Source organism: Bison bison, unplaced genomic scaffold (genome assembly GCF_000754665.1).
Source record: "Bison bison bison isolate TAMUID 2011002044 unplaced genomic scaffold, Bison_UMD1.0 scf7180017864260, whole genome shotgun sequence".
NCBI classification, from domain to species: domain Eukaryota; kingdom Metazoa; phylum Chordata; class Mammalia; order Artiodactyla; family Bovidae; genus Bison; species Bison bison.
The window spans coordinates 3683109-3708844 of NW_011494832.1; the positions used below are offsets into that span (position 1 = coordinate 3683109).

General features: G+C 37.4%; 1 protein-coding gene across 3 annotated transcripts in view; it reads left to right on the plus strand.

Moving 5' to 3' along the window:
* The window catches only part of GNAI1 (guanine nucleotide binding protein (G protein), alpha inhibiting activity polypeptide 1), a 106616-nt gene that overhangs the window by 28004 nt on the left and 52876 nt on the right, over positions 1-25736 (plus strand). Inside the window, exon 1 of one of the 3 annotated variants that reach the window (XM_010848104.1) lies at positions 2452-3024. The exons of the other annotated variants lie outside the window; for them this stretch is intronic. The gene's annotated coding sequence lies outside the window, so the exon portion shown is untranslated. Of the gene's footprint in view, positions 1-2451; positions 3025-25736 lie in introns of those variants that run through there. 3 annotated transcript variants of the gene reach the window in all.

Sequence of the window (25736 nt, forward strand, 5' to 3'; positions counted from 1 at the left end):
TCTCAAGAGGCAGGTCAGGTGGTCTGGTATTCCCATCTCTTTCAGAATTCTCCACAGTTTATTGTGATCCACTTAGTCAAAGGCTTTGGCATAGTCAATAAAGCAGAAGTAGATGTTTTTCTGGAACTCACTTGCTTTTTCGATGATCCAGTGGATGTTGGCAATTTGATCTCTGGTTCCTCTGCCTTTTCTAAAACCAGCTTGAACATCTGGAAATTCACAGTTCATGTATTGCTGAAGCCTGGCTTGGAGAATTTTAAGCATTCCTTTACTAGTGTGTGAGATGAATGCAATTGTGCGGTAGTTTGAGCATTCTTTGGCATTGCCTTTCTTTGGGATTGGAATGAAAACTGACCTTTTCCAGTCCTGTGGCCACTGCTGAGTTTTCCAAATTTGCTGGCATATTGAGTGCAGCACTTTCATGGTTGACAACACATTTCAGTTATATAATTTTTAAGGTTATTTTCTTTGTTATAGTAAAGCAAATCGTTGGTACATTTTATATTTAAGATAAAACTGTAAAATATCTCTTGAAAATGGTGTTTTCTGCAAGTTGGAAGAACTTAGAAAGATTTCAGTTATTGTAACTAGAACTTTGGCTTTCGGAATAGCTTTCTAGGCCGTGTTCCAAAATTATACATGGAGTCTAAATGTGAACAACTTGGACTTGTTTATTAGGTTATAGATATAATATTTTTAAAATAGATTATTTTGATAAAGTATTGTTTCATCTTTAATTAGATATACTGCTACAGAAGAAATACCTCTTATATATTATGGGGAAAATTAAATAATATGCTGGTTATTCTTTATTTTGTCTTAGCCTGCATTTCAGTTCATTTTTAAGTGCATTGTCTATAAATATTGTATTTCTAACTAAGTGTAGAGATTTTTTAAAATTACTGACTCAGTCAGTGGTATTATACAACTTTGGTTTTATTGAGGTTTTCTTAGTACAAGGAAAAGTTTAATGTTTTTAGTAGAATCTCATTAACTTGAATAAGGACAAATGATTCTGAGAGTTGATATTAAACAAATACATGGATTGTTTTGTGTTTTTAATATTAAAATCATAATTGAATTGCTTTCTCCTGCATAAAAAAGGAAATAAAATTTTCTTTGCTAGTATTGTGAATTTCAGATAATTTCTAAGTCTATATTTCTAACAGATAATACATGTATACAGCATAAGAATGATGTTCTTTTGGTATATACCAGATCTATAATAGTTAGACTTCATTGATTTCAGAATGTATTTTTTGGTGTGTTTTTTTTGTTCTGAAACAAAATGATTTTGTCAGGGTTAAACAAAAACTCCTATGTGCTTACCTTCCTTAAATATATTTTATGTAGTCTAGTGTTCAAGACTTTGCACTCTTAGTCATTAAGGTGTCAAAGTCAGTGAGTAGGCTGGTGTCTTTATTATTAAAGATCAGTGATTATAATTGAGGTTTTGAAATTTTAAGTAGCAATGGCATTCCAGAAAGAATGATAACAGAGCTATTCAGCTAGATGTTTAAGAGAATGAAATCCAGTGTGTCACTGAGCAGACTATTAGAAAGTGAATGTACAGATGAGCAGGCAAGTTTGCCTGTCTTCCAGATGACATTAAGATCAGCGCTGTTGGAGCAGGCCTGAGTTGTGGAGGGCACCATGCTTCTTTGCATAATTCTTCCGAACACTTTCCCCCTGTCTTAAATATGCTGTAATTACTAAGCACTTACTGTGGGCTTACCATGCATCCTGTTGGATGCATGTTAGAAGAAGTAAAAGAAAATAAGGCAAGAGAAGGCTCTTGTTCCCTGGATTTAGTGGTAAGAGATTTAAGACTGGATCTAGAGGTGAGAGATTTAAGATACCCTTTTAGGTGAAACAAGCCCCCAAGTATAAGTATACTTTTTTAAAAGGAGGGCTTTTGAGTACAGAAATGAAATCATTTCTTTCAAATGGCAAAGCTTTTAATGAGGTTCACATGCTGAATAAGCATACTAATACTTAACAGTGTTTCTAGACATTTCATTAAACTTTTCTTTCCCAAAAAGCGACCTTCAGATAAAAAGTCACAGTGCAAAGGGCAAAGCACTGTATTCTCAGGAGGTTCCAAGCTACTCTTGCCAGCCTCAGGATATCCATCCTTTTCAAATTTCTCCAAGTCCACCCTGAGATTTGTGCTGCTGCTGCTGCTAAGTCGCTTCAGTCGTGTCCGACTCTGTGTGACCCCATAGATGGCAGCCCACCAGGCTCCCCCATCCCTGGGATTCTCCAGGCAAGAACACTGGAGTGGGTTGGCATTTCCTGCTCCAATGCATGAAAGTGAAAAGTGAAAGTGAAGTCGCTCAGTCATGTCCAACTCTTCGCGACCCCATGGACTGCAGCCCACCAGGCTCCTCCGTCCATGGGATTTTCCAGGCAAGAGTACTGGAGTGGGGTGCCATTGCTTTCTCTGTGAGATTTGTGAAGGAGACTCAAATCCCTCGTGTCTTTTTTCTTGGCTTCCTCATGAACTCTCTTGTTTTCCAGTGCTCTGGCTACAGCTCACAGTGGTGATGTCTTCTAAGGCTGTTGAGATCAGAGGTATCCTAGCTTTTGCCGTGTCTCATTGCCCATGCAGACACACTGGGACTCTTGGTGCCCCAGCTTGAGCTTGCTGTGTCTGTCTCGTGGTCTCTCCAGGTCTCTTGTGGTGGTTCCCATGCCAGGTTTTGAGCACTGTCCTTGGCCCCAGCTGCTGGCACAGGTTCCGGAGCCTTGTGTTCTCACAGTCCCATGGAGAGTTTTGTGAAACAGTTCTGTTTAGGTTGGACTTGCTTGTTGATTGCAGTGCCCTTGTCCAGGCATAGCCGTCTGACATCATGCTAAGAACCATAGCTCTGAGGCTCCATCCCTCTTTGTTCTTGAGCTAGTGTGTGTGGACTGACTCCTCACCACTCCCAGCCCCCAATTTCTTTCGATATAGTGTCTTCTAGTGTCTAGAAAAGCCTTAAATCCTAAGTGACCGCAGCTCAAGTTCAAGAAATACACAAGGTGGGTGGTTCTTAGCAGACACTTGAGACGTTTCTATTTCCTGTCTTCTTTTTCAGCAAACTGTTTTCACGTTTTGAATTACGCTTTGCTTGCCGTTTGGGTGGCGGAGAATCTTTAGCCATAGTAGTCTCCAGGTCGATTTTTTCCACTTCACTTTTCTATGCTGAAAGATCCTAGTTTTCAAACAGGCAGAATGCAGTTTCCATCTTAACATCAACACTTTAACTGGTGGGGGTGACCATGATGCATTTCTACATTTCTGGGAACCTTCATCTCATCATCTGTGAATTTATAAGAAAATATCTGTCTTACAGGGTTTGTTGTGAAGTTTAGATATATATCAGGGGCTGTGCACATGCTGAATGCTTATTACGTGGTAGGTAATGTTGACCTTCCTGGCTTGGTTGGATCACTCATTAACCATCAGTAAATAAATGAATCTTTCCTGTTACTTTGCTTCATAGATCTGTGCTTAACAGGCAGCTCTACTGCAAATCAGTTCTCTACAGCTTCTCTGGAAAATGACTGCTTCTTTTTAAAATGATCCCACCAGTCACCCCAGAAGTGACTTATATGTTGTTTATTGGTAGCTCACTGCAGACAGTTTTCCTTTAAAATGTGAGGGGAAATATTGGAATTGTTTGCACATGATGTAAGCATGTGACAGTCAGCAGAGTCTAGATTAAAACGCAACAGCTCTCAGAGCCTGGTATTTCTGCAGTTCCCTGGACCACAGTCTGGTTATTTTTACAGATGGGAGGAAGCAACCAGGTGACCTTTGAAGAGCTTCTCCATGTTAAAAAAATCTGTTACTCTCTAAGACAAGATCTGTTATGCTCAACTTTGTATTTTAGGCTAGAGGTTTCCACGTAAGTAAGATGTATTCTGATGTTCCTATCCTGGAATAAGTAGATATCCAGGATAAACCTAATACAAGTCAGAGTTTGGAAATAGATCCAATAGCTTCCAGCCCTTTTGGTTGTGGCCTTTGATGATTTTCATTAAGTTTTAAAAATGGTGCTTATGATATCCATTTGCAAATCAGAGACTTAATTTCAAGTTATTTGCCAATATATTATTTGGAGTGATTTTACCAGTTAAAGAAGAATATTACCTTGAATTGTTATAGCATATTATATTCTTGAGAGCAAAAATATAATTTTAACAGTGAAAATCTGTTAAAGAGGATATTTTGATAAAACAACTTGAGTGTTTTCTAAAGAAGGCAGTAATTAATATTTTTTATATTCCTTCCGTTTTGTTGTTGTTTAGTCGCCAAGTCATGTCCAGCTCTTTGCCACCCATGGACTGTAGCACACCAGGCTTCCCTGCCCCTCACCATCTCCTGGAGTTCGCTCAAGTTCATATTTCCTTCCGTTTAGTAATACTGTTTTTCAGGAAAAAAAATTTGATAGCTAACATCATAGTTGATATTGTATGGTTTATTTTGTAACAGTTTTCTGAATTTCCATAAATCAAGTAGAATGGTTTCTTAGTTCTCATTACCTCTAAGAAGTACTGAGTTAAAGTTAAAAGTAGGACACTTCTTAGTCTTTAATATGCTTATGTTCACTGTGTATGTCCTTAAAGTAGGGATGGTAAGCACCTTATTATACTGTACAGCTTGGTATTCACAGAACACCTATTGGCATATCTTCATATTAGTGTTCCAAGGATAGTTTGTGAGAAATTCAGTCATATATAATTCTTAGCAGTTTATGAAGTACTGTTACATTATTATCTCCTTTGATTTTCATGACTCTGTTAGGTATTGTTTTACTAGTCAGATGTATGAGTATTGAAGAAACTATGGCTATGTTACAAAGGCACATGTTTACTTAGCTGGAGATTTTATATTGAGAAGGAAATTTGATCTTAACTCAGCAATGGTGTGTTGTTTTAAGAAGTATTTGAGAAGTTAATTCAGTACAGCTTTGGTGATTAAAGGGAAATATACTAGAAGACATTGATTTAGGGAATGAGAGTTTGGGAATGTCAACTATTTACCACTGGGCGTGCGAGTGAAATTTTCCACTCCTTAATTATGTTTGTGTCAATAAGAAAGAATTTCTTTGAAGGTTGTATGTTTTTAAAAGTACATTATCCCTGATGCTGGAAAAGATTAAAGGCAAGAGGAGAAGGGGATGGCAGAGGATGAGATGGTTGGATGGCATAACCAATTCAATGGGTGTGAACTTGGGCAAATTCTGGGAGATGGCGAAGGTCAGGAAAGCCTGGTGTGCTGCAGACCATGTGATCGCAAAGCATCAGACATGACTGAGCAACAGAACAGCAGTGGCTCTGTAATATAAACTCCTTGGATTCTTATTAACTTAAAATTTAAAGTACATGTTCATCTGTAATGTTATTGTTCGCTAAGGCAGCCTGTGTTTGTTTCTGAAGTGGGAGCCCCACAATCGAAACCATTGGATCATAGACTGATAGGAAGTTGTGTTGAAAGATTTTCTGTGTCCCTTAATCCATTCTTCTCTTCTAAAAGCTAAAATTATCCCTGCAACATTCCTACTGGATCATGGAATTGTATAGCACGATTGATAATCGCTGGAAAGATGCTTAGTTTTATTTATTAGCAGATGCTTATATATTGCTTAGCATTTTTCAGACAGTGTCCCAAGGGATCTGTAAATATCAGCTTATTTCATTAATTGTTACCGAGTGTCTGCTAATATCCCAGGTAGTTTGCTTGGTTTTTTGAGTTATTTTATTAAATCCTACAGCAGCTGACTGTGAAAGTTTGTATTATTATATACATGTTATAGATGAGACAGATACTCTTCTCATGCATCTCAAATTGAGACTATACACCTGAATACCAAGGTTAATACCAAAGACAGGAAAAGAACTCTGCTACCTCTTCTGAAATTGGCTTTTTTGATACCCAAGCAGAATCAGCAGAATTCTCATTAGTTTCATGTTTTCCAGGAGGATTTGCTCTTGGATCTCCCATGTCAGTAGCAACAGCAAATCTCTCCTCTTGAAAAGAAACCCTTCTTGGGTTGAAGGGGTGCTTTGAACAGTTCCTTGAGTTTAGGGGGGAGATGTTTAAGATGCCTGGGAGAAATAATAAATGGTCCTCGTTCAGCCACAGACATTACATGTGGCTGTGCATGATGGCTGGGTTTTGAGAAAGCATGTGAGAGGAGAATGGAAGAGGTCGGGGTGACTTCCAGTGAGGAGAAACAGGGGAAGGAAGAATGGGTGTGTGGGGGCAATATTGTTAGGTTCTGGAATGCATTGTGTGATACAAATTTCATCCCTAGTCTCCCCACAGAATCTTTATTGAAAGGGGTTAAAAATAATGTGTTGACCAGGGTTTGTTTTTTAGTCCAAGTACTAACTGCAGTTTCGTGGGGAGACTCAGAGCTGACTTGCTGAGATGACCCAAGGGAGGCTGACACATCTAAGTTCCATGCTTGTCTGAGGTCCCTGTATATACTTCCCTCTGGCAGTATGTGTGTCACTTCTCTTTTATGTAGCATCTGAAAGGGTTTTAGATGATTAAAGGAGAGAATGGCCCCTTCCCTGAAACCTCCCACTCTTTTGTATAAGTTCTGCAATTATTCTGTAAGCATTATTCTCAGACACCTTAGCATCAGTAGCCCTGCTGTAGGTGGGCCCCCACCTGTTTGCAAACTCCACATATGTTTATACAATAGCAAGGACTTAGACACTGCTTGATCTCTGCACGTCCTCTAGTTGTATGCTCTGTTGAGAGTAGATTCTCCGTCACTCTGTTCGGTGTTTAGCAAACCGCTCTTTACTCTTGGCATGTTAATTATATCCCACTGAAATTCATTACGTAACTGCTTAGCTCAAACCAGTAACATATATTTGAAAAATTGAAATTTTGAGTCTGCGTTCTGTTTCCTACATCCATTTTAACATATGTGAAGACAATTTGTCCTTGCCCTTTATTACTGAATTTTGAGATACTAAGAGATGCTGGTATTCCTTCTACTTTTTTCCTCCTACTTCATGATTAAAGAATAAGTTTTATAACTAATTATTCACAAATAGTAATTCATTAATCCCATTATTTAAATAGGTACCAGATGCACACCCACCTAAACTAGAGCTTAGCATTGTTTTCTTGTATTGAGCACAAGGATATTCTGGGATATCTGTTAAAGCCTTTCTGAAACTAAGCTACTTTTGGGCTTGTGTAGTCATGCCTTTTTCTCTGTCTAATAATCTCATCAAAATAGTACTGACCTTTTTTAGTGAACCTGTAGCTACTTCCTCATGCCAGGGATTTCTGATCTAAATGCTTAGAATTTACTTTTTGTAAGTTGTCTTCAAAGTTGTCCGCAGTTTGTTCTAGGCTTACCTAATTTCTCCACTCCTCTTTGTCTATTTCTCTTCTCTAGCCTTCACGATGTCTCAACTTTCATTTGATGACTTTACAAAGACACTAGCAATTGGAGAAGCAAGAATGATGGCTTAATAACAGTGGGTTGACGTTTTAGAGCATGAGAAACCACCTACTTCCTCCCTTGGCCTTTTAAGAGGAACGGAGAGAGATCAGAGAGAAGGATTTATAACAGATTAGAAAATAAAGTCTAATGAGAAAAAGCTAAAGATGGCATATTTGTGTCCCCACCCCGGCCCCGCCCCAAAAGAGAAAGCTAAAGACTTTACATGTAGTGTGATGGCCAGCTGTTTTGCACATTCCGCGAAGACCATACGAAAGGAAATGGACTTAAGCAGGATTATTCAAGGATTTATATTGAGTATAAATAGAGGTTTGACTCTAAATATTGTTCATCTCTGGGGTGACTTTTTAAAGGAAGTAGGATATTTTCCCTCCCTTCTAATGTCTAAAAATAACCGATTTTCGTCTCTCAGTAATGGTGTAGCCTTGTAGTGCTCCCCAAGGCTAACAGAGATACTAGGTGACCTTTACAAATCCTTTCTGGTCCAGTGATTCTGTCTTTTCACAAATCTCACCTCACATCTACAGATCTGATGCCTTAGAGTCACTCCAGTTCTTTCTCTTTCTGTCATTTAAAATGCTGTGAACATTCCTTCATGAAGCTGCTAATGGAAAAGTGACTGGGCAGTTTAGTGTGCTCTTCTGTATAAAAATAAAAGTCAATATGTTTATGTAAAATATAAATGCTTCCTATAATGTTTTGGTAATTTAAATGGCAGGTGATATGCTTAATTGTTTTTAATGACGGTCTTTACTTTTCAGTTCACCCTAAGAGTTTTGGCTGAAGATGTTTTCTGTCTGTTGTGAAACTGAATATTCTAGCATTTATTTTTACTTGATATTTCAGATATTTCATTACTAGGTAGTTCTTTTAGCTAAACTATTTTATAACTGGGGGTGTTTTTCACTGTAGTACTTCTTAGAAACTAGATTACTCTTAAGCTGGTCGTGTTATCTATCTCAGAAGAACAAATGCTGTTTGGGAACATCAGTTCTTAATTTTCTCAGTTTTGGAAATAAAGTTAATTATAGATATAATCAAAATAACAAAGTTCAATCTGTAAGGTATTTCCATAACAGTTACTGCATCCTTTTTACAGGAGGTGTCATCCTATTTGACCTTCATTACTTTGTCCTTCATTGAGAATTAAAGGCAGAGAAGGTTGTTGTTCAGTCACTCAGTCATGTCAGAGCCTTTGTGACCCCATGAACTGCAGCATGCCAGGCTTCCCTGTCCTTCACCATCTCCTGGAGCTTGCCCAGGCTCAGTGTCCATTGAGTCGGTGATGCCATCTAACCATCTCATCCTCTGTCGTCCCCTTCTCCTCCCACCTTCAGTCTTTTCCAGCCTCAGGGTCTTTTCCAATGAGTCAGTTCTTGGCATCAGGTGACCCAAGTATTGCAGCTTCAACTTCAGCATCAGTCCTTCCAGTGAATATTCAGAGTTGATTTCCTTTAGGATGGACTGGTTTGATCTTGCTGTCCAAGGGACCCTCAAGAGTCTTTTCCAACCAGTTTGAAAGCATCAGTTCTTTAGTGCTCAGCCTTCTTTATGGTCCAGCTCTCACCTCCACATGACTACTGGAAAAACCATAGCTTTGACCATATAGACCTTTGTCGGCAGAGTGATGTCCCTGCTTTTTAATATTCTGTCTTGGTTTATCATATCAGAGAAGGTAGATAAACATAGAACCTTTGACTTTTGGATCTCTACTTGCAAGGAGTGTAACCTTGGGCAGTTAGTGTAATCCAGGTTAAGCTTCAGTTTTAGCATTTATAATATAATATAGTTATGACTTAGTAATGGCAGTGCTTATTAGGACTGAGGAAAAATTAATGTGAAATGCTTAGTATAGTACTTATCACATAGTAACAATTATAAAGGTAGCTATTTTCATACATTAACAGAAACAAATGCAGTTTGCTTACTTCTTTTCATTAGGCATTATGCTGGGTACTGAACAGGTAAGAATGAAAATATTTTTTAAAAGGGTGCTATTTAGATCATTTTCCTGTGTGCAAAATAAGATCAATACATTGCTCTTATAAATAATCATAAAGTTAGTAGTAGTAATACATTTGGCATTTGCTTGACTCTAAGTGATTGCTTGTAGAGCACTGTTGAAGGAAGTGAAGTCTCACAGTTAATTCTATTGTGAATATTTGCATATTGATATTAATTTAGTACTCTGAGTTGTCTTTACGATTACTCTGATTGAGTGCCCATTTTAATGTTGTTGCTTTACCTATTATAATTTAGTTTTAGTCTTTTCAAACTATATGGGAGTTTTGAATGATGACATATATATATATTTATATAATTATTTTCAGTCTCATTTTTCCTCCCCCTATTTTTAATGTCAGTGGTTGGGGATATAAATGGATCTTCTTCTACACATAGTGCTCTGTAAAGTATATACCTGTGGTTTTTAAAAGTGATTTGGTACAGTTGTCATCATTGAGGTCTATCACCTGGGGCATTGTGTTGCCTGTGAAAGCCTTTCTAGGACATTTGGTCCTGTTTAAAACATCCATGAGCATATTTGGCCCATGCCAAGTAGTTTTGGACAGAGCCAAATATCAAGGACGTTTTGGTGTGGGTAAAATGTCTCATGGACCTTTTAGACAGGACCAGATGTCTGCTAGTCCTGAGAGCTTGATGAGGTGGTTGGTTAACATCATTATAAACAACAACCATGAGAATGAGTGGGTTAATGACTTGCTGTTTCCTGGGGTTTGGTAATTTAAACTCACCTTAGAACTATTGATAGTATCATAGACTTTTTGAAGTTAGAAAGAAACTTGGGGCTAACTCTTGTCCAGCCTTCAGCTAATGTAAGAATGACCTGTATCATTCTACATCCCTGACTGATGGGCATCCCGCGTTTGAGCACTGCTCCTGGATGGAGGGAACAAAAGAAGAAGGTCTTTCTTGCAGTGCTTGGCGTTCTGTGGAAAACAGACATTTACAATGTCAATAATGGACAGCAAGACTCATGTGGACTTAGCTTTTCTTTTCTGTACTTCAGAGTGGAGGTTAGTGTTCTGAACTGAAGTGAAAGTGTCTAAGAAAGGAAAAGTGGTCCATATTTTACTTGTTCTAGATCAACACTTCTCATCCGTATCAGGCCCACTGCCCCCTTTTGTAGAAGAAAAATTTTTAATGTGCCCTGTAATATTTCAAAACAAGATTGGTAGATAAAAATAACCTATAATTATAGACATATTAAAAAGCAATCAGTATAACACTTTGGGCTTCCCTTGTGATTCAGCTCGTAAAGAATCCACCTGCAGTGCAGGAGACCTGGGTTCAATCCCTGGTTGGGAAGATCCCCTGGAGAAGGGAAAGGCTACCCACTCCAGTATTCTGGCCTGGAGAATTCCATGGACTATATAGTCCATGATGCCTTGAAGACTCAGACACGACTGAGTGACTTTCACACTATAACAATTTAACTACAATGTATTATAAGAAATAATTTATATTTTTCCATTTATGACTCAGCCACAACTATACTGCTAAGTCACTTCAGTCGTGTCCGACTCTGTGCAACCCCATAGACAGCGGCCCACCAGGCTCCCCCATCCCCGGGATTCTCCAGGCAAGAACACTGGAGTGGGTTGCCATTTCCTTCTCCAATGCATGAAAGTGAAAAGTCAAAGTGAAGTTGCTCAGTCGTGTCCGAGTCCTAGCGACCCAATGGACTGCAGCCTACCAGGCTCCTTCCTGCTACTGCTACTGCTAAGTCGCTCAGTCATGTCTGACTCTTTGCAACCCCATGGACCACAGCCTACCAGGCTCTTCTGTCCACGGGATTTTCCAGGCAAGAGTACTGGAGTGGGGTGCCAGTGCCTTCTCCGGCCATAACTATAGGTCATTATAAAACTCAGATGCTTGTTCTGTGTATGGAATCTATGTAGTTTGCTACACATGCAGACTACAGTATGTGTGCTACTGAGAATATGATTGTCAGAAATGGAGCTCAGCTTTCCTAAAATTTCTAAATGATAAGAACGTATTTTCCCCATTTATGCAGCAGTTGCATTCCTGGAAAAATCCAGCATATACTAAAACTGTGCAAAAAGATCTTTGTGTTTATATGAGAAATGGGGTTAGGTTCTAGACTCAGATCATGAACAGTTTTTTTTTTTTGAATGATAGGGATGTCCAAAGGATCATTTGAAAATTCTACAGAACACAAGACCAGTGCCTCATTGATAAGATTGTTTTGTATATTGCTGTAAACCACCCAACCACTCCAACAACCAAAAATGATCTCATAAATGTCCTTTACCCTGCCCATGATGCTGTACCATCCCTTTTGAGAATCACTGCCCTGTGCTGATTCCAGTAGAACTTTACCAGCACCTTGAAGCCCAGGGAACTTCCTTAGGTCAAAAAGTTATATAAACCTGTGCATGTGAAATGTCTTATAGAAATCTTTAGTCATACATTTAACCCCTTTTCACTAACTTGCTAGATTTTATTTTTAAATTACTGTGAAATTTATTATAAACAAGCCCCCCCACCCCATGCATACTAAAGCCATACCTAGAACATCATCAGTTCAGTTCAGTTGCTCAGTCATGTCCAAATCGTTGCGACAGCATGGACTGCAGCACGCCAGGCCTCCCTGTCCATCACCAACTCCCGGAGTCCACCCAAACTCATGTCCATTGAGTCAGTGATGCCATCCAACCATCTCATTCTTTGTCATCCCCTCTCCTCCTGCCCTCAATCTTTCCCAGCACCAGGGTCTTTTCAAATGAGTCAGCTCTTCGCATCAGGTGGCCAAAGTATTGGAGTTTCAGCTTCAACATTAGTCCTTCCAGTGAATATTCAGGACTGATTTCCTTTAGGATGGACTGGTTGGATCTCCTTGCTGTCCAAGGGACTCTCAAGAGTCTTCTCCAACACCAGATTTCAAAAGCGTCAATTCTTCAGCTCTTAGCCTTTTCTTTTTTTACATCATCCCAAGCTGACACTCTGTGCTTATTAAACAATAGCTCCACATTCTTAGCCCTTAGCAATAATTGTTCTGCTTTCCATCTCTATGAGTTTTGACTATTCTGTATACCTTGTATAATGGAATCATGGAATAGTTGTATTCTCTTTCTGGCTTATTTCTGGCTTAGCATAATGTCTTCAAGGTCCACCTACTTCGTTGCACGCACAAAATTTCCTTCCTTTTTAAGACTGAATAATATTCCATTGTTTGTATATACTACAGTTTATTCATTCATTAATACACATTTCAGCTGTTGATACCTTTGAACTATTACAAATAATACTGCTGTGAACATGGCTGTATAAATATCTCTTTGAGTTGCTACTTATAATTCTTTTGGGTGTATACTCAGAAGTGGAATTGCTGGATCATATGGTATTTATGGTTTTTTAATTTTCATTTTTTAGAATAAAAATTCTGTTTTTAAAGTTTCAACTACCATACGATTTTCCATAGTGGGTACACCATTTCACATGACCATCGACTGTGTTCAAGGGTTCTGATTTCCCCACATCCTTCCCAAAACTTGTTATTTATAGGTTTTTGTTTTTGTTTTATGACAAGTAGTCTCCTAATGGGTGGTATCTTATAGCTGTTTTGATTTGCCTTTTCCTAAAGATTAGTGAGGTTGAGTGTGTTTTCATGTGCTTTTTGGCCATTTGTATATCTTCTTTGGAGAAAAGTCTATTCAATTCCTTTTTCCATTTTTTAATTGGGTTAATAACAAGATAAATATCTTGTTAAGTCATAGGAGTTTTCTGTATGTATTCTGGATGTTCATCATTTATCGGATATTTAATTTGAAAATATTTTTTCTCCTATTCTGTGAGTTGCCTTTTCATTTTCTTTTTAGTGTCTTTTAATGCACAAATTTTAAAGTTTGATGAAGTCCCATTTAGCTGTTTCTTCTTTTGTTACTTGAACTTTTGGTGTCATATCCAAGAAATCATTGTCAAATTCAATATCATAAAGTTTTCTCCTATGTTTTCTTCTAAGAGCTTTATGGTTTTATCACTTATGTTTAGACCTTTTATCTATTTTGAGTTAATTTTTTTGGTATGGTGCAAGGTAAGGGTCCAACTTCATTCTTTTATGTGTGGATTTCTAATTTACTAGATTTTCAACTTTTTACTTTCAAAATTGTTGTTTATAGTCTTAGCTGTCTTACCATTATACAATCTTTATCTTCTTTCACATAAAACTTTTTTGCATTTTTTAAAACAATCTTTATTTTCCAATTTATGTTATACAGTTATTTTTATTCTTAAATATGAGCATGTTTTGTTTCTTCAGTTATTGAAATTATTTAGCTTTGTCCTCTTTTCAATCTTTATTATTTTTACTCCTGATATGCCTTAGTCTCTTTTTGCACTTGCCTGCTTAATACATTACCTATATGGTTTAAATGCTATTTTTCCATTTTTATTATAAAGTGATATTTGATTATTAGAAAGTAATTTAGAAAAATATATAAATTATAAAATGAAAAAGCATTTCATTTCATAATCCTAGCCTCAAGGGTTAATAACAGTTCCATGTATATTCTTCTAGATACTGATTGTATATGTATATATTCCAACACACATATTTAATCTATTTATACACTCTTATAGCCTGTTTTTTCCCACATAACATATCCTGAACATTTTTCTATGTTGACTCACATAAAGCTATCACATTTTAATGCGTTTATAAAAATACTTTTGTATGTCTATCATGATTTGTTAAATCAACTTCCTATTACTGGACGCTTAGGTTGACTGTACTCTTCATATTGTTTAAAAATGTACAAATATGCTTAAGACAGATCTCTAAAAAGGATTGTCTGGTTTGGACTAGGGTATTTATTAAGGTTTTTGAAATGTGTTATCTGTTGCCCTCCGAAAGGTGGTAACTGTTCTACTTTCAGGAGTAGTATAAGAGTGTATTCACTTGCACACCATTTCTTATACCATATTGATTTAGCTAAAAATATTTCATTACTTTTCTTTTTAGTGATCAGTGAGGTTGGCTGTCTCTTTATGTTTATAGGGCTTGTATATTTCCTTTGTTGCCAGTTCTTGTGCTTTATTTTTTGTTTATTGTTGCTTACTTTGTATTCGTTTATTGGTTTCATCTTATCTAGTTTAAGTATTTTAAATAATAGTTTTCTCATTACCCTTTTTCTGTAGTTCTTTTCCTGATTCTTATAGTTTTGACTATTTTGTTGTCTGTCAGAATTTTTAAAATTATGATTTTCCTCTTTTTAAGTATTCCTGGATTTAAAAGGAGGAGCAAGAATCATGACTTAACAATGGTAATTTTAGGACGATTCCACATCCTGCCCTACATCTGGCACTAGGAGTGGCTTTTTCCATCCCCTTCCCCCTGTAGGAGCTCTCTGAAGAGCTCTCCTTAACGAAGTTCTAAAATGACTGTTTGAGTGGCCTAAAAGCTTTTAACTTTTCCAAATCTGGAGACCTAAAGGTTAAATTTTCTTCCTCGGAATATTTTGCTAGTTCTACATTAAGACTAAAGTCGTAGAAATACGTCATTCTCTCATAACAAACACCACTAGTCTGCTAGGTATGAAATCTTTGGACTTCTCCTTTAGGTAAAATCATTAGTCTTTCAGCAAATTGTGTAGTCGGAAAGTCTACATGACAGAAGAGGAGGTATAACAGAGGTGCCATTTAGAAAAAGTTTGGTGTTCTGGGAGCAAAGAAGCAAGCATTAGTCGAGGTTCAAGACAGTTTCATAGGAAGGAGGTAAATGGAATGTTTGTAATCTACTTTTTAAATAATCTATTTAAAAAATCTTTATTGGACTATAGTTTATTTACAGCATTGTTAGTTACTGCTGTGCAGTAACTAGCACAGTCAGTCATACACATACACACATTCACTGTTTTTTAGATTCTTTCCCATATAGACTATAACAGAGTATTGAGTAGAGTTCCCTGTGCTATACAGTAGGTCCTTATTAGTTATCTATTTTATAGTAGTGTGTATGTCAATCAGTCTTCCAATTTACCTCCTTCCTTGCTTTCCCCTGAGTAGCCATAAGTTGCTACTAAAATATTCTTAAAACTATCTTTTTAATTATAGTCTATCAAATTTTCACTAACTTTTAAAACACCTTTGTTGAGATATAATTCCCCAACCATACAATTTGCCCTTAAAGGGTACAATTCAGTGTTTTTAATATATTCACATTGTAGTGCAGCCATTACTGTAATGAATTTTAGAACATTTTCATAACCTCCAAAAAAACCCTGTATCCTTGACCAGTTACCTCCTATTTCCTCTAAACCCCATGCCCCCATCCCTGGCCTTAAACAACCACTAATCTACTTCTGTCTCTATAGATTTGACATTTCTGGCCATTTAATATGAGTAGAATCAAACACTGTGTGGTCTTTTTGTTGACCTCTATCACTTCACATGATGTTTGTAGCATCTATCAGTACTTCATTGCTTAAATGGCCAAATAATATTCCATTGTATTCGTATGCCACATTTTGTTGATCTTTTCAGTAGTTGATGGATACTTGGGTTGTTTCCATTTGGGGGCTATTATGAATAATGCAGCTTTGGCCACTGATTACAACTTTTTGCATGGACGTGTTTCATTTCTCTTGGTTAAGTACTTAGGAGTGGAAATATTGAATCAAATGGTAACTTCCATTTAACTTTTTGAACTTCTGAGGATTCCAATTTATTCACACACTTAGCAACACTTGTTACTATCTGACCTTTTGGTTCTAGCCCTCCTGGTATATGTGAAGTAGTATCATCTTATGGTTTTGATTTGCATTTCCCAGATGACTGACTGATGTTGAGTATCTTTACATGTTTATTAACTCCTATTTAACTTTTAAAATTTAAATATACTAAACCCCTAATGGAAACTCTAATCTGGCATTTACTCCATTAGAGAGAATGAATCAAGACATGTATTTCATTAATTGTCCGATACACATATTTTGGAAGATTGCTGGAGAAGGGAGAGGTGACCCACTCCAGTATCCTTGGACTTCCCTTGTGGCTCAGCTGGTAAAGAATCTGCCTGCAATGCGGGAGACCTGGGTTCGATCCCTGGGTTGGGGAGATCCCCTGGAGAAGGGAAAGGCTACCCACTCCAGTATTCTGGCCTGGAGAATTCCATGGACTGTATAGTTCATGGGGTCACAAAGAGTTGGACATGACCGAGCGACTTTCACTTCACACATTTTTCACATTTAACATACTGAAATCAGCACATGCACATCTTACAGTAAATATAATATGGCTTATAGTAAAGGCAACTTGAAAAAGAAAGCCCAGTTGGCATTTAAGAAGTTTACTGTTTCTGGTACCATAGTCCTAGAGCAACCGATTCATCTAAAAATTAAAGGGTTCTCAGATTAAGACTTAGTACTAATAATTCCTTCTCTTACAGATCACCAGACTAAATTTTTAAGTAACTCAGGATGTGAGGTCTCTTTGCCTCCACAATTCTTTTCTGGTTAGTGTACTGATACTTGCCAACCTATTTTATCATGTCCCTGCCAGTCATGAGGGATTTGATGCATTATTTATCCTCATTTTTAATAGATTGTTTCCCTTATTTCCCTATAAAATTATTGGCTATTTACTGAAGAATTTTTGTTTATTACTTATAAATTTAAGTCTCTGTGTTTCAGTTTGCATGGAGTATAGGAATTTAGTTAAAGCTGTTTCATCACTGGTCAGTTTTAGATTCACTTTGGTTTGGTGAAGAGAGCTGATGAAAAAAAGCAAAGGCTTGTGTTTCATTGATCCCTATAGGACTTTGACCCTGTACAGAAACTGGCTATAGCCAGAATGTATGAATTCAGCAGAGTCTTTTTTTATTATTGTTTGTATGAAACCTACAGTTTAACATGACTGTATAAACCAAGGTAGTACAAGTAGTTTTGATGATTTTGAGTAGTGTTGTCTAGAGTTCTGTACTGCCCCATTCCTTCCACCACCCCTTTTATTGTGGTAAGAGTACCTAAAATGAGATCTGCTGTCTTAACAAAATGTTAAGTGTACAGTATTGTTAACCATGGAAAATCAGAAGGTTGCCTCATTTCTTTTTAACGTATCTTAATGATGTAAAATGACGTCTAACAAAACTATGACTCCTGCTAAAATGAACTCTGTCATAGCTCAGTCAATAAAGAATCTGCCTGCAATGCAGGAGACACAGGTTGGATCTCTGGGTCAGGAAGATCCCCTGGAGAAGGAAATGGCAACCCACTCTAGTATTCTTGCCTGAAAAATCCCATGAAGAGAGGAGCCTGGAGGGCTACAATCCATGGGGTCGCAAGAGTCAGACACAACTTAGTGACTAAACCATAGCCTAAAGAACTGAGGAGAATAACAATCTTATTGACAGATTCTGGCATCAGTTTGTTAATAGCTTATTCCTTTTACTGAGGTTTGCTTCTGTGTAATTTCAGTTATTGATCCCAATTCAGCCTTCCTGAGTGTCACACAGTGTAACTTCCCTTCCTATATAGGGCCTCAAGCCGTTTACCATACACCCTGCTTTCTCCTAGTCTTTTTTCTAAACATTCCTCCATCCCTCAGCCATTCCTCAAATGAAGTAGTTTAGAGTCCTCTAGACCTCCTCTCTGGACATAATTGTGTTTTATCCGTGTTCTTCCTAGAACTGTGGCTAGAAAGGATATTTTAGACAGTATTGGATCAGTGAAAAGTAGATTAGGGTTGTACTTCTTAGGAATTATATACTTGTACATGTTTTGTTTTATAGTAACTGTAAGTTTCTACTATCGTTTTCTTCCTCTTATTAATTTTGTTCTTCCACTGACGTACTAGGTACATTAGCTTGTTAAGATCCATTAGTAGCAGTTATATTTTAAGTAAACCATCTGCATGTATTTATTACTCAGGCCTCTAAGTAGCCCTTCCTCCCCACACGATCTGAAGTGTTTCCTGCCGCCTGTTCCTCCCCCTCATGAGATGAGGACATACAACTGTTATTCCCAACCATTCTGTTCTCAATACCCAGAGTTGTACCTGCCAGACAGCAACTACTTCATACTTTTGAATGAAAGAAAGTATGCTGAAATTGTTCATTTTCTTGACTGTCTCCTTTGATTCTAGATACAACTTTTATAGAGTCAGGACCTCTGATTTATTCAACTTTGACTTGGTTGTGTAATGTGATCCTTGACACACAGATGCTGGAATTCTGGCTGAATAGATTAGATAGATTATTTTGAAGACTTCCATGGCTAGAGAATGCTTGGAGGTATATGAAGGAAGTGAGGCTGGAATACTTGTGGGTTGAAATTCTAGTATCCTTGGAATGTCATGCTCAGAAGTTTGTGTTAAAGAACTGATACACTTTTAAACATTTTAGAAAAATGGTTGTGGGAGGATTATAAAAATTAGAAGATAAAGGTAATTAAGTTCTGAATTTGTTGACACGCAGGGGAAATTTTCCTTTGTAGAAGTTCTCTGTACTGACAGTATCAAAATTTACCGATCTTAAGGGTAAAAAAAAAATATTACTTTTGTAAATATAACTTGAATATTCTATTTTAGTTGAAAACATAAGTATAGTTCTGTTTAGCAATCTTTTGGTATACAGTTTTGATCCCTTTTTGGGGGGAGTATGATTCACTGATTATATAGTTTATAGTTGTCTTTTTTGCATAGTTAAAATCAACCCCTTATTTCCAGTTTCTTTTTTTTTCCAACTAAAGATACTTGCAAAGGAATCTGAGTGAAGAATCCTCTTAGATTTTTTTTTTCCTCCTCTCTGTTGAAGAGTTTCTCACATTGATCTAATTCAGTGGCCATTTTTAGCAGCTTGCTTTATTGCATTTTTCCAAGGCACCCAACTTAGTTTTTAAAGGAAATCAAAGCAGATAAAAAACAAAACACAAACCCTTTTATTTTGTATATTAATATATTGACTGGCATAATGTTTCATTAAAAATTTTTTTTTAATTCAAATATGAAATAAACAGCACGGGAAAGAAAAGAGTAGGCCTATGGGATAAGCAAAGATTTCTGGTTATTCTCCATTAGCCACTATCCTTTGATAGGACACATTGCCACACAGATAGTGACTATATTTCCCAGCTTTACTAGCATGAAACTAGAAAGATAAATTCTGCTCGTGGGGCTATGAAGGAAAATAAGCTACAGCTTTGGGGTTGTCCCCTTAGAGGGAAAGCACATTCCCTCCGCTTCCTCTACTTGTTGTCACCCCCAGTGACTGCAAGTTCGTGTACCAGTGAGTTCCTGAACAGATCCCTGTACCTGAGTAGGAAGCCTTGTCATGAAGGTGGCAGAGCAATAAGGCAGAAGGTGCTTGGGCCTCTCAGTTCAGGGCCTGGATGACTCACATATGGACTGCCGAGTGAAAGAGTGATGGAATTCTTTCTGTCTTGTTTAAACCACTTCCATTGCCTGAACCAGAATCCTCATCAAAACTTTAAGGTACGTGTGTACATGCCAAATGCTTGGTGCCCCACGGAATTGATTTAATCTGAATCAATAAAAGTAGAAAAGGTAGTGTGTGCGTTGGATTATGTACTGAAGGGAAGTGTTTGAAGTGGTGAAAGGATGGAGTCAGTCCACATCAGGTATGAGACATGTCATCCTAGTCAGATTTATGATTCCTCTGAAGGCTGTGAAGATACTATATAAAATCTGGGATGTTTGATAGGGGAAAGTATAATATCCATGTCTTTTAAAAAATATGCTTAAAGATTATTGCCTATAAATTGAGTAACAAAATTCACAGTAGTTTATTTTAATCTAAAATCAACTTACTTCCTGCTGATTAGTAGAGAAAATGATAAAATGTTCAATGTTGCTTAAGCTTTAGTCCAATATGGTTATTTGAACAATCATTTATGTAGTGTTCAGATAAAAATGTTTCATCCTTTGCCGTCCTTCCTTCCTGCTGTTCTCCCTAATTGGTAGCGGGGCAGTGAGTGGGCTGGGAGGGAAGAGTGACTTCCTTGGACTCACTGAAGTGCAGACAGGGTTCTGGTCCCTTAGATTTAATATACTCTGCTTTACTTCCTCTGGTCATGGAGGTGATAGTTTTCACCTTGGTGCTCCTGGCATCATAATTGAAGTCTCTGGTGTTATAACTCAGCCTGTTTAGACCCTGCCTGCTCTAGACGCCTCTTCGTGCAGCCCTGAGTCTCTATCCTGGGTCTTTGTAGAGCCGTCGTCTTGGTCGTTTTCTCGCCTGCCATATTGGGCCATGGAGCATATCTCTGCTCAGTTTCACACTCCCTGGGAATCAGCTGTGTTTTGGTTGGAAAAGTTCAACCCCAGTTGCTCCCTGCCTAAATATGGTGTGGTCCTTTTTATTGCCGATGTTAATAAAGGGCTCCACTTGGGAGAAAGTCTGGGGGAGGAATGGAGCAGGCATGATCATGAAACTTTTGGAAGTAGAAGTGATTTGCTGTGATTAGAATGTGAGATTTATGTGCATGAGTGATGAGATTGGAACGTGGGTTGAAGCAAAGGAGATTAAAGAAGATGATGTTATTCAGCTTTAATCATAGAGATATGACCAAATTTTTCTAAATAAATTGATTCATTTTGATTCTTACAGTGTAAAAAATTTGGAATTATACAGATATTTGAGGGATAAAATTGCATTATTCAGATACAAACACTTTTCAGTATATTTCTTTCAAGGTACTTTTTTTTTGGTGTGCATGCTCAGTTGTGTCTGACTTTTTGCAACCCCATGGACTGTAGCCCATCAGGCTTCTCTATCAGTGAAATTTTCCAGGCAAGAATACTGAAGTGGGTTGCCTTTTCCTTCTTTGTTTGGTATGAATGTATATATATCTGGAGTTTAAAACTATTATATATGTTTGTTTTTTCTCTGTAAGTTGTGTTTGTGTCCTTTGTTTTTAGAATATTGGTATTTTTCTTGTCATTTAATGTTAATCTATTATGAATTTTAAAAATATACAGTTTCTTTTTCTCTGATGTCTTTGTCTGGTTTTACTATCACGGTGATAGTGGCCTCATAGAATGAGTTCGGAAATGCTCCTTCATCTGCAATTTTTGGAATAGTTTCAGAAGGATAGCTGTTAACTCTTCACTAAATATTTGGTAGAATTCACCTGTTAAGCCATCAGGTCCTGGATTTTTGTTTATTGGGAGTTTTAAAATTACTGATTCCATTTCAGTTATGGTAATTGTCTTGTTCATATTTTCTGTTTCTTCCTGGTTCAGTTTTCAATTTCAGAGAAATTGAACCTTTCTAAGAATTTTTCCGCTTCTGTTGTCCGTTTTATTAGCATATAGTTGCCCACATGGTGGTATTAGTCACTAAGTTGTGTACAACTCTCTGTGACCCCACAGATTGTAGCCCACCAGGCTCCTCTGTCCATGGGATTCTCCAGGCAAGAACACTGAAGTGGGTTTCCATTCCCGTCTCCAGAAGATGTTCCTGACCCAGGGATTGAACCCAGGTCTCCTTCATTGCAGGCAGATTCTTTACTGTTTTTGCTGAAGGGAAGTCGTCTCTTCTGTGTGTCATTTGTAACTTTTCCTTTTTCGTTTCTTATTTCATTTGGGCCCTCTCTCTTTTTTCTTGATGATTCTAGCTAAAGGTTTATTGATTTTGTTAATTTTTTTAAAGGACCAACTGTTAGCTTCATTGACCTTTTCTACTGTTTTTGTGGTCTCTGTTTCGTTTATTTTTGTTCTGATCTTTATGATTTCTCTCCTATTAACTTTGGATTTTTGTTTGTAGTTCTTTCCTTGGCAGTTTTAGGTGTAAGGTTAGGTTGCTTATTTGAGATTTTTCTTGTTGTCTGAGGGCAAGCTTGTATGGTGTAAATTTCTTAGAACTGCTTTTCCTACATCCTATAGGTTTTGGATGATTGTGATTTCATTTTCATACGTCTGTAGGTATTTTTTGATTTTCTCTTTGAGTTTTTCAGTGGTTCATTGCTTGTTTAGTAACATATTGTTTAATCTCCATATGTTTGTACTTGTGCAGTTTTTTTTTTTTCTTGTATTTGGTTTTCAGCCTCATAGTATTAGGCTCATAAAAGATACTTCATATGATTCTAGTATTTTTATATTGGGTTGGCCAAAAAGTTTGTTCAGGTTTTTTGGTAAAATGTTTCCCAGATGAACTCTTTGGCCAACCCAGTATTTGCCAAGGTTTGCTTTGTGGCCCAGCATATGGTCTGTCCTGCAGAATGTTCCATGTGCACGTGAAAGGAATGTGGATGAGATACTCTATAAATATCAATTAAGTCCATCTGATGTAATTTGTCATTTAAGGTATGTGTTTTTCCTTATTGATTTTCTATCTGGGTATCTGTCCATTAATGTAAGTGGAGAGTGTTGAAGACCCCTACTATTATTTTATTACTGTTAATTTCTCATTTTATGTCTATTAACATTTACCTTATATATTGAGGTTTCTCCTTTGTTGGATTGGAGATACACACACAAACACACAATTGTTATATCTGCCTTTTGGTTGATCCTTTGATTATTAAGTAGTGTCCTTCTTTGTCTCTTTTTTAAAATTATTTTAATGGAGGCTAATTACAATATTGTGGTAGTTTTGCCATCCATTGACATGAATCAGCCACAGGTGTACATGTGTCCCCCATCCTGAACCACCCTGCCACCTCCCTCCCCATCCCATCCCTCTGGGTTCTTACAGCGCACCAGCTTTGAGTGCCCTGTTTCATGCATCAAACTTGGATTGGCAAGCTATTTCACATACGGTAATATACATGTTTCAATGCTGTTCTCTCAAATCATGCCACCCTCGCCTTCTCCCATAGGTCCAAAAGTCTGTTCTTTATATCTGTGTCTCTTTTGTTGTCTCGCATATAGGGTCATCATTACCATCTTTCTAAATTTCATATATATGTGTTAATATACTGTATTGGTGTTTTTTCTTTCTGACTTGCTTCACTCTGTATAATAGGCTCCATTTTCATTCACCTCATTAGAACTGATTCACGTGCGTTCTTTTTAATAGCTGAGTAATATTCCATCGTGTATATGTACTATAACTTTCTTTGTTTCTTTTGACAGTCTTTTATTTTAAAGTCTGTTTTGTCTGATATTAAATACTGCTATTCTGACTTTTGATTTTCATGTGTGTGGAATACCTTTTTCTACCCCTGATTTCAGTTTGCATGTGTCTCTAGATCTGAAGTGGATTGCTTGTAAGCAGCAGGTATACAGGTCCTGTTTTTCTGTATCAGGTTGTACTACAAAGTTACAGTAATTAAAGCAGTGTGGTGCTGGCACAAAAACAGATGTATACATCAGTGGAATAGGATAGAAAGCCCAGAAATAAACCCATGCATTTATGATCAGTTAATCTATGATAAATTAGGCAAGAATTTGTCAACACAGTGGAGGAAAGAGAGTCTTCTCAGTAAGTTGTGCTGGACAAGCTACACGCTAGTCATAATGGGCATCAGCCTACAAACAGTAGAGGCTTGAGAAGGTGGGGAGAAAAAGGAGCTGTCCTACACTGTTGGTAGGAATGTAAATTGGTATAACCGCCATGGAAAACAGAACTCAAAAGGATACATGTACCCCAGTGTTCATAGTAACACTATGGGTAATAGCCAAAAAATGAAAGCAGCATAAATGTCCATTGATAGGTGAACAAAAGACATGGTGTTATAACTCAGTCATAAAAAAGAATGAAATGATGCCATTTGCAGCAACATGGATGGGCCCAGAGATTATCATGTTAAGTAAAGTAAGTCAGAGGAATACAGATATCATATGATATCACTTATATGTGAAATCTAAAAGAATACATATGAACCTATTAGCAAAGTAGTAATAGACTCAGATATAGAAAACAAACTTATGGTTACCGAATACTAACCAAAGAGGGGATAGTGTGGGGAGAGGGAGAGAAGGAGCTAAATTAGTAGTTGGAGTTAACATATATAAACTACTGTATAGATAACAGATAAACAGCAAGGACCTACTTATTGTATAGCATAGGGAACTATATTCAATATCCATAATAACCTATAATGGAAAAGACTCTGAAAAAGAATATGTGTTCGGACTTCCCTTGTATTCCATTGATTAAGACTCTAAGCTCTCAATGCAGGGGATATGGGTTCAATCCTTGACTGGGGACTAAGATCCAGTATGCCAAATGATGTGGTCAAAAAAAGTTCAATTAAAAAAATTTTGTGTGTGTGTTTGTGTAACTGAGTCATGTTGCTGTGTGTCTGGGGGGGGAAGAAATAAATCTACATTTGATATTCATTAACTACTGATAGTTTTCCCTATTCTATAGTTTGCCTTTTGACTTAATTTATGGTAATTTAAGAAAAGCAATGCCAAAGAATGCTCAAACTAATGCACAATTGCACTCATCTCACACGCTAGTAAAGTAATGCTCAAAATTCTCCAAGCCAGGCTTCAGCAATATGTGAACTGTGAACTTCCAAATGTTCAAGCTGGTTTTAGAAAAGGCAGAAGAATCAGAGATCAAATTGCCAGCATCTGCTGGATCGTCAAAAAAGCAAGAGAATTCCAGAAAAACATCTATTTCTGCTTTATTGACTATGCCAAAGCCTTTGACTTTGTGGATCACAAAAACTGTGGAAAATTCTGAAAGAGATGGAAATACCAGACTACCTGACCTGCTTCTTGAGAAACTATATGCAGATCAGGAAGCAACGGTTAGAACTGGACATGGAACAACAGACTGGTTCCAGATAGGAAAAGGAGTACGTCAAGTCTGTATATTGTCACCCTGCTTATTGAAGTTATATGCAGAGTCCATCATGAGAAATGCTGGGCTGGAAGAAACACAAGCTGGAATCAAGATTGCTGGGAGAAGTATCATAACCTCAGATATGCAGATGACACCACCCTGATGGCAGAAAGTGAAGAGGAACTAAAAAGCCTCTTGATGAAAGTGAAAGTGGAGAGTGAAAAAGTTGGCTTAAAGCTCAACATTCAGAAAACGAAGATCATGGCATCTGGTCCCATCACTTCATGGGAAATAGATGGGGAAACAGTGGAAACAGTGTCAGACTTTATTTTTCTGGGCTCCAAAATCACTGCAGATGGTGACTGCAGCCATGAAATTAAAAGACGCTTACTCCTTGGAAGGAAAGTTATGACCAACCTAGATAGCATATTCAAAAGCAGAGACATTACTTTGCCAACAAAGGTCCGTCTAGTCAAGGCTATGGTTTTTCCAGTGGTCATGTATGGATGTGAGAGTTGGACTGT